Genomic DNA, 10,420 nt, shown 5'->3' on the forward strand with positions numbered 1-10,420 from the left:
GGCAGGAAACCTACACCACTTCAGACAAATGGTGATCCAATATCTTCTTTAAAATTTCCAGTGTTGGAGCATTCACAACTTCTGCAGGCAAGTTGTTCCACTGATTAATTGTTCTAACTGTTAGGAAATTTCTCCTTAGTTCTAAATTGCTTCTCTCCCTGATTAGTTTCCACTCATTGCTTCTTGTTCTAACCTCAGGTGCTTTGGAGAATAGTTTGACTCCCTCTTCTTTGTGGCAACCCCTGAGATATTGGAACACTGCTATCATGTCTCCCCTAGTTCTTCTCTTCATCAAACTAGACATACCCAGTTCCTGCAACCGTTCTTCATATGTTTTAGTCTCCAGTCCCCTAATCAACTTTCTTGCTCTTCTGCAACATCATCTTTGTTGCTCTTGTCTGCACTCTTTCTAGAGTCTCCACATCTTCTTTACATCGTGGCGACCAAAACTGAATGCAATATTCCAAATGTGGCCTTAATAATCTAATGTGACCTAAATGATTAGTTTACTAGTAAAAATGCAGCTCTAGAAGCACTGATGCTGTTCTGAATTTCCAAATTGGAGATTCTTAGGTTTCTCCTACTGGAGAAAGCTGAGAAGTGTAGAGTAGAGTAGAGTAGACTGGGATAGAGTAGAGTAGTGTAGAGTAGAGTAGAGTAGAGTAGAGTAGAGTAGAGTAGAGTAGAGTAGAGTAGAGTAGAGTAGAGTAGAGTAGAGTAGAGTAGAGTAGAGTAGAGTAGAGTAGAGTAGAGTAGAGTAATAACTTTGTCACTTTGAATGTACGCTAATTGGCATACATTAAAATGAAATTTCATTGCATACAGCTCTCAAAGGGTCACCACCTCCAATATACACTACATAAACATGGCAAAATAAATAAATAAATGCATGCATACATACATACGTACGTACGTACGTATATACATATATACATTCAAAATTATGCATATATCCACATATATTATATATATGTAGACTTTCTCTTGGAATATTTAGTGTCTAATAAACTTATCCTCTTTGTCCTTTTAGACTTAATATAGTCTAAACTCTAGATATAGATATAGAGTTTAGATAAAACTCTAGATATAGTTAATGAATTGGTTCTAACTCAGTCATGTATGATCTCCTAAATATGGATCCTACTGAATAAACAAGAAATGTTTACTAAGATTAGCTAAAAATTTCCTGTCAAACCTGCGGGATACTTGATTATTTGTTTTTCAAAAGTCATCTGGATACCACCATGATCAAAGCAAGACTGCATTTCATTGTTGTCATGTGATAGTTCTGATCCAGGAACTGTAAGAATCCAAGTATTATTTACATTGATTTGATTCATTATTTCCACTGTGAACAATTGTTTGTAACTCTTCATCTGTGATTTCTGTATAATTTATATTTGTAGCCAGGATTAGTTAAGTTGAATTAAATGTTTGGTCTCTGTGGGCTGTCCAAGGGAATGGACTATTTTGATTTGAAATAATTGCCAGAATGTGAACAATTCTGACAGTTGCATGCAAAGGAAAGAGAAATCTATTTTTGCTTAATACTCATGATTGTTGGAGTTCTTAAATAGCAAAAGCTACAGTTAATCCTGAAGGTACTTTATTCTTTGCTAAATAGCTAAGAAATCTGAAGAAAATAAAATACTTTTTGTTTGTTTGCTTGTATGTGTTCTTTTTTGTTCCCCACAATAAATTTTTAAAATACATATCTATGACTACACATGGAAATATGATATTGGTATAAGTTGGGTTTTTTTTTTGTCAGAGTACAACTGAAAGGGACCTTGGAGGTCTTCTAGTCCAATCCCTTGCTCCAGCAAGTGATCTGTCCCCGTCTACACACACACACAAACACAGCTAGCCGAGGGTTAAGGAAGCACTTGGCACGCACACAGGTCGTTATCTCAAACTTGGCAACAATATAAGCACCGTCTGCCAAGAGCTTTACTGCAACAGATAACATAAAATTACATACGCATTGCAAATAGTCCAGCAAAACAATATCCCTTCGGCAGCTTCAGACGTTGTTCAAGTGACTAGCCAGAGTTAGTTTTTGTTCGTCACAGAGTTTTACCAGCCACCACCCTCTCTTATATAGTCTCTGGGGTGTGGTCCAGTGACTCAGTTATAATCCCTAGCACGCCTCCTTAACTGCTGCAACCGTTTATCACGCCTTCGTTGGCATGCATCCAGGAACGACGGCTCTCCTTCCTCACTCTCATCAGAGACACCTGGCTCCTGGCTATTCTCCTCTCCCTCGGCCGGCACCTGAGACAGTGCCAGAGGGGAGGGGCCTGGAGAGGGAGGCCTGGCTGACTCCTCTCCCTCATGTTCGGAGCCTTCTTCCTCCGATGAGATAGGCTCAGAGGGCGGGGCCACAACAGCAAGAGACCCTATATAACTTCTGGAGGCAAACTGTTCCACTGGTTAATTATTCTCACTGTTAGGAAGTTTCTCCTTAATTCAAGGTTGCTTCTCTCCTTGATTAATTTCCATCCATTGTTTCTGGTCCTGTCCTCTGGTGCTGTGGAAAATAAGTTGATGCCTTCTTCTTTGTGACAGCCCCCCAATAAAATTGTGGAATATTTTATAAACAAAAAGAATTATAAACATGCAAAACAGACTACATCACTGAATGTTCTTCTCCGGGACGCTGAAAGTTCTCTGATGTATTAATTATGAGATCCAGGAATGCGTCATTTAAGATGTGCTCAGTCTCCTTGCCTTTAAACTGTAATTTTACTTTGCTGAGATTTGCACCTGAAAGATGCTTTGGGAAAATCATAATTGGTTTTCCCTAAGCTTCTCTGCAGTGCCAATATAACTACAAGTTATGCCAAATACTAGTAACGCATTGGTAGTTCCTGTTTTATAGGTGACTGTATATGTTGGGCAGCCCTCCATAAATCAACTCGTTGGTTTACTTGGTGACTTGCCCAGAATGGGTGGAAATTTACGGCTGTGTTTATTAATGAGTTTTGAATTGAGAATACTTTTAACTTTTAGTTTATACCTTGCTTGTTTGAAGTTTCTAAGTTTATTTGTTCCGAGCAGATACACTATGATGAATCTGTGTACAGTTTTAATGAGGTCATATGTTTTAAACTCTTTAATAGCAGCTTAAGAAACTCTGGATCCCAGATGAAGTCAGATGTTTGCTTAAAGTCAGTGACAACCCTTTTCCATACTTTCATGTTTTAGAAGTTCGTTGATTGATGCGTATATTACAAAAATGTGGTCAAAGATCACTTTTTTCCATGAAGAAAATTGGTTTGGCTTAATTTGAGTAATTACATCTATCAGTATGGATTATTGCAAGGGAATTTCATTCATATATGCTTCTGCCATGTGTTATTATATGCCTTGTGGCTGTCAGCTGAATCAATAAAGAGAAGGTCTTGGTACAGCAATCTTTCCCAATCGTATGCCCTCCTCACATTTTGGACTTCAGTTTCCAAGAGCTTTAACACATATTTGTATAATTAGTGTCCCTCTCCAATGTATTTATCATTTGCAGGATCCAGTCTGGGTCGATCATCAGGACCAGAGGTTTTTGTCTTCCGAACTTTTGGACCTATGCTGGAGCCTATCTTCAGGAAACCTTTCTCTCACCAGAACATTCTGTTGAGTCAGAAGTTCCCTGAGGATGGGTTCCAGCACAGATCCAAAAGCTCAGAAGACTAAACCACTGGTCCCGGTGATCGACCCAGATTGGATCCTGTAACATTATCCTGGGAGATGTATATTTGCCCTCATTCATATTTATCATTTGCTAAAGATAAAGGGTACCTATGTAGGTAAGACCTTTTTCTGATATGACCCTAGGGTATCTAAGATGTTACCAGTTTTTTTTTTTTTTAAAGAAGAAAGTAAAAATCAAATTTAGGTCCATGGAGCATTTCATGAATTCTGAAATTTTACACCATAATTTTGCATAGCAGATCTTAAATTCTTAAACTGCATAATTTGTACAGAAAGTAGGTTACATTTTATGAGATAGTCAGATGGGAGATGGGAGAAATTGTTGATTGGAGTATGAGTAAGAAGGGGTGCTGGAATTGTGCCTTCAGTGGCACTAAGTCTCCAGCAGGTGATGGCCTAATCATCAGAAGGGGACAATGACAAATAGCAGAGAGATTGAGACTTATTCCGTGTACTCTCATTGTTTATCACTTTGACTTTTTGTTTAAGATAATAATTTTAGATCACCTCCTTCTGCATTTATACATACAGTACTTGCTTACTGAGTGTCTCTCTGGTAGGATGCAGTTAGCTAGGAGCTAGACTTTAAGGCATTATATATTTTCTCATTTCTGTAATAATTATAAAGGCTTTTTCACTAATAATAACTCAAATTAGGTACTCACTTTCAGGAACACACACAGAGAACAAATAAATCTCCTATAGGATAGGCATATTTGTCCATTGGCACAAATGTCTGTGGAGATTCCCTTTCATCCAGGTCATGGTTGTAACAAAGGTGCTTTTTCAAAAAAAAAAAAAAGTCTAGTTGCCTTTTGAAAAAGCATATTTGGGACATCCATGACTTGGATGAAAGAGAATCTCCATAGACATTTAGTTATGCACTTTGGGATGAACATCCTTCAGATGGTATTGGGAGTCCAGATAAATCTTTCTATTCTCCACCATTCAGTCAGAACTGAAGAAGTTTCTTGGATGAGAAGCAAAATGTCTTCAAAGAAAAAACAAAGTCCAGTTGCCTTTTGAAAAAGTACCTTTGGGACATTGGTGCAAATGTTTCCTTACTTACTTACCATACTTCCTTTGGCCACCAGACTTGCTTTATGGCACTTTTAAATTATCCTTGGTCATGGAAACCCACTTGTTATATCCCATAGCATTATTTCTTGCAGGTTCTTGACAACTTTCCAAGTGTTATTCTTATGCAGCACATCAGTCTCTTTTTCTGCATCCTTTTTCCATTTACCTCCTTTGTGGCTGACATCTTCTTTAGGTCCTTCCTTGTTCAGGATCCTTCTAGAGTTCTTCCACTTGTTTTCTCTTGCCAGTAAAGCATATTTTTCATGGTGAAACAGCATTGTGAGAATTCTTACAGGACTTGGACTGTGATGCCTCAGTTCCCCCTTCTGGCTTAGCCAGATAGTCAAGTTCCAGTCACATAATGAGGACCTCCCTAGAAGAATGTGGTCTTGGCTCATTGTTTGCTTGGACATGGAGGACAAAATCAGGTACCTTGTGGATATTCTCATTGTTCCTCACCCCAAATACAGAATGATGTATGTCTTAATCATTTCTGGTGCAAGATCTCGCAGTATTACGAGTGTCCAACTTCTTTACACCTGCAGTTCAGTCTCTTTTCTTTTGACACATAAGCTGCCTTCAGTATTCTATCACATATGGTGCTATATCTGTAGCTTTCATCTGGAACGTGTTTTACAAATAGCTGACTATGCTAACTGCTTCTCCCCAGTATTTATTTGCCAATGCTGCATCTTGCAGTGTCAGGCACGGAACAGTTTTCCTTCTCTGCCATTATTATTTTCTGATGTATTGACTTTTATGCTTTTATGGATAAATCCCTTATTGGTTCAGTTACCACCGTATGTTATTTGCTATAGATTCACTATCTATACACATCTGAAACTTTTTCTCAAACATTGCTTACTAAAACCACACATTCTTTCAATTTCTTCAATACTTGACTTGTTTTACCATCAAAGTAGCAAAATATGAGTCTTGTATAGGCATTTATGTAATTTGGATCAGTGGTGAAATCTTCCCCGGTTTCCCACTGGTTTGCTGCCTGCACGTGTGGTGCACACCAAGTGCGCGCGCATGCACAGTACGTGCCAAATGCATGCTGTGTGTGCATGCATGTCCAGTGCACACCAAACACACCCTGTGCATACATGCGCAATGCATGCCAAACACACACTTTGCATGGAAAAAGGAGGCTTGGGAAGGTAAGTAGAACAGCGAGGGAGGGAACAGCTGTGCCGTGCAATTTAGATTCACTACAAAGCAAGATTTCCTGCTTTCTAGTGATTTTAAATCACGCGACACAGCTGATCATCGGAAATACTTGTTTGGAGGAACTGGTAGCTTTTTATCACTACTGGTTCACCCGAACTGGTAGCATTTCACTGCTGATTTGGATATATTTGCTTCCAACTAGTGTACTGACATGAATTGGCCTAAATATGTTACTATGCCCTAGTTGTAATGACTCCTTTGTCTCTTTTTTTTCCCTCTTCACGTTTATTGGCTTAACATTTATTTTTACTTTTATACAACTTGCACAAGATTGTTAACTTTAGTCTTTTGCTTGGACATTCCAACTTACAAATAGTAATTGTGTTTCCTATACTCCATCTTCCTGGGCCATGCATTTATGCAATGTTTGTGATCAGAGTCTTGTTTTATCATCCATGCAGTCTAATTCCAATAATCTTTTCTCATCCAAGAAGCTTCTTACTGTTTTTCAGTTAAGATGAAGATTGTTCTATTGTAATATGTAACATTCTACTCTAATATGTTTAAAATTAAGGCAACAACCTGTAGCTCAGGTTGAACCGTGGAGTCCTTGGTCCTCTCTGAACTTGATTGTTTAGGTAAAGTGATTGTGGTAAATGATTAGGTAAATCATGATTAGGTAAATCAGTGCAAGTCTGCTCAGTTTATATATAGTAGCTTGTCCTGCCAGTGTTGGTGGAAGTGTAGTTTCCTCCTTGGTAATTCTGATTATGGTATTGTTTTCTAGTTGTTTGTCTCCTTATTTACAACTAATCACTACCTGCTTTATCATTTTCATGTTATTTGATCCTCCCTTGCTTGTATGGGTCTCTCCTCGTCCAATACAAAGATGATTCTTTAACACTTTCACCTTGAACGACTAGAGGGATTTTTTTTTCCTTCCAGCTTTTTTAGAAGCTGAATCTTTCATTCCATTTCTATTCTAATTTCATTCCGTTCCTTTTTTTTCCCCTAAGCTTTCCTTTAGTTGCTTAAGATAATTATCCTTTTTCTCTGTTATGAAATCTCTTTGCGCATTCATTTCACTTTTACAGAAAGTGAAATAGTCTGTGTGAGAGAGAGAGCAGAAAATTGACCTGAGTGATGATTTGTGAAGGTTTTATAACTAAAACTGAAAGGAAATACATCAGATATGGGCAAAGCCTGGTAGTAAGTTAGTTGTATTTTACCAAGAAGAGCTGGACAACATGTGCTTGAAACAAAGGCAGAAGAAAATGACCTAAAATCAGCAGTATCTTAGACAAAAAAACAGGCAGAGCAAGAGTTAACTCTCCATCTATTTCCCACTGTCTGTAGCATTCATAGGTGATGAGGTGCTGAAGACTAGTTACATTCCAATCCATAGATTTAGAATCCTGGCTACAGAATGAATGGAATTTCTGCACTTAAATTTTGTCTGCATTGTGCCATTTGAATTCATGGAGCTGAGCTTTTCATTTACGTTAATTAAATGTATAATTTTGCAGAAATTACATTAGATTTTGCATTGTTAAGATGCATATTCCAGAAGTTTCAAAATGCTGAAACAATGGAATTCACCGTGGCTAATTTCTTAACATTTCTAAGTACAGCATAACAAAAACTAATGCATATCAGTTCTCAGTCTAACAGAAATGATAAGGTCAACCTTTTAAAATTTAACATTAAACTGCATTTTCATATATATCTGATACAAAAATTATGTATTGTTTGCTGTCGGTTCAAGGGATTATAGAATTTATCACTTCTTCCTTGCTACTTTCGTATTGAGGCATACGGAGGCTTTGGAACAAGATAATTGGTTCCAGAACTAATGATCTAATGATAAAAGTTGATATGGCATGGAAAGCGACCAAGGCGTACGTCCTGGAGTCAAAGGACACTAGTGTTAAACAGAGAATATGATGCAAAATCAGCCGGCCATTTTGAATTTGTAAAAACCCTTCATCTCGCGAAAAGAGAATTTGTTTAAAACTGATGATTACTATTTTCTTGGCTCTCTATGGACATTTTCTAGTTTTTGGATCAATGGACAGGGCCTTATCTTAGAACACATGCTTCGGGACAATAGGTCTCAAGCTCTATTCCTGGTCAAGACAGAGACCGTGGTCTCAGATGAGGTATAGATGGATAGAATCAAGATCTTCTGATTAGACTTTGTGCAAACCATAGTAGAGGTTTCTTTATCTTCTCTCCCCCAATTGTTTTAACATGGCTGTAAGGTGATTTTTCTACAGACACATATGCATGTATATCACTCTAAATTAGGCTGGTTAAAAATGAAATATAGCCAGACTAAATGTTTAGGAACAAAAGGACTGCAAGAGGAGTTCTAGAACTGTAAGCAAATCCCTGGATTAAACAGTCAGTTTTACTTTAGTTCCATTGTTCTACAAGGTTGTTCCCTGATCACAAGCCATTGTTTTTTACCTAGCTCTGGCAGACCTTGAAATATCAATAAAGTAAAGCTTGCAAACCTGCTATTTTATCTGGCACTGATTGAAAGGAAAATCACCGGAATTACATCAACTAACCTTGAAATGGTCAGCTTTGTGTACATCTAGTTTTTGCTTACTGAAGGCAAGTGCTTTCTCTTGCATATGCATGCACTTGATGACTCAAGTTGCTGGAAACAAATAGCAGATGCTCCCTTCAACTATTAAACTACCACCTAAGCTAGAGAAGAGCAGACTTACAAAAAAAAAGGATGTACTTATTTAATTCTTAAATTTTGGCAGGAAAGAAAGTAGAAATTAAAGAAATTATTGCCTCAGATATTTCAAATCTGTTTAAATCAATTATCAATTTTTTGGACTTCTGGATATTAAAGAGATGCAAGGCAAGAGAACGATTTATTAAAAAATACCATGATACCGGCTAATTTTAATAAGTTTGAGTCAAACCACCATTCTGGAATATAGTTTGCCCCATTCATGATGTCAAAGGTAGCAGTCACTCTATTTAGTGGAAGATCTGTACTGTTTTGAAATATTGCTCAATATAAAAGCAATGAGGAAGTAAAGGGAGTTAATTATAATTATCATCTATTCCATCAATGCACCAGTATGATTCCATTTTTATAGCATAGCATGAAAGCATAAAAATAATAAAATAGCCTTGAAGAGTAAAAAAAGATACAAAGTAAGATATCTGGATGGTATACAAATAAATTACAATGGGGGAGTGAAATGGGAAAGCTGCTCTACAAGTAAATTTTCGGGAAAAAGATTGCCTGTTTTATTTTAAATCCTGACATTTGAAAGATAAGGGAAGCCAGGGTTATACATGTGGTGGTGCTGTTCTAATCTTCTGATGCCACCTATGGGTGGAATAAGAAAATATTAACAATTCCTAATCCAAAGAAGTGGAAATTGGGTTTTGAAAGCAAGAGAATAAGACGGGCCTGGTGGCTCAGCAGACTGATAGCATTGTGATTAACACCAGCTGTCTGCAATTACTGTAAGTTCGAATCTCACCAGGCTCAAGGTTGACTCAGCCTTCCATCCTTTCTAAGGTAGGTAAATTAAGGACCGTTTGTGGGGGCAATAAGCTGACTTTGTATAAATATACAAAAGTATGAAGGCTATTGCTTAACGCATTGTAAGCCGCCCTGAATCTCCGGAGAAGGGCGGCATATAAATCTTTTTTTTTTTTAAAAAGGAAAAAAAAAAGACGACAAATTAGTGAAAACTGATGAAGTAGGGCTTCATGGACTTCTCTGAACAGGGATTTTGAAAGTTGTGACACTATATTCTTAGAGGCACAAGCTGAAGAGTTATATTTTTAATACTTGTACGCCCACAAATAACTGGAAACCTAAATTCCCAAGGAACCAGCTATTCATCTACCATGTGAAAACCTTGCATGCATTTGCCAATTTTTGTGAAGCAGCAAATCTGCTCAGTGGATCAGATCCCATTTTCATTGTAGAGCAGCGGTTCCCAACCTTTTTGGCTTCACAGGCCAGCAGCAGGGGGAATTTTGCACACACAACCCAATCCCATGCATACGCAAATGACTTTATATGCTCACCAGCCACTTGTGCAGCCCAGTTCCCAATGGGTCATGGACCGATACTGGGACCTGTTTTAAAGTATAAAACATTGCAAATATTTGGCACTGTGGAATAGCATTTATGGACCAGCTTTTATAGATATGCTTTGCTTTATTGTGATTCATTGCAAAAATGGCTTTTGGTAAGAACAGTAATTGCAAATTGTCTGTAAATTGCCTTAAAGCAACCTTACTCAGGACCATAATAAACTTCCATTCAGGGAGCCAATGGATGAAAGCTATTCCTAAATTAATTACTGGAGTTATACTGCCATCTAGTGGGGATTATATATGTTGCTTCTCTATAAGACCCAATTGTCTTTTTGATAGATTTAAAATATGCCTTTGTGACCTCTATGTAGATATT

This window comes from Pituophis catenifer, unplaced genomic scaffold, assembly GCF_029215685.1.
Source record: "Pituophis catenifer annectens isolate HBS135680 unplaced genomic scaffold, rPitCat1.0.hap2 SCAF_2, whole genome shotgun sequence".
NCBI lineage: Eukaryota > Metazoa > Chordata > Lepidosauria > Squamata > Colubridae > Pituophis > Pituophis catenifer.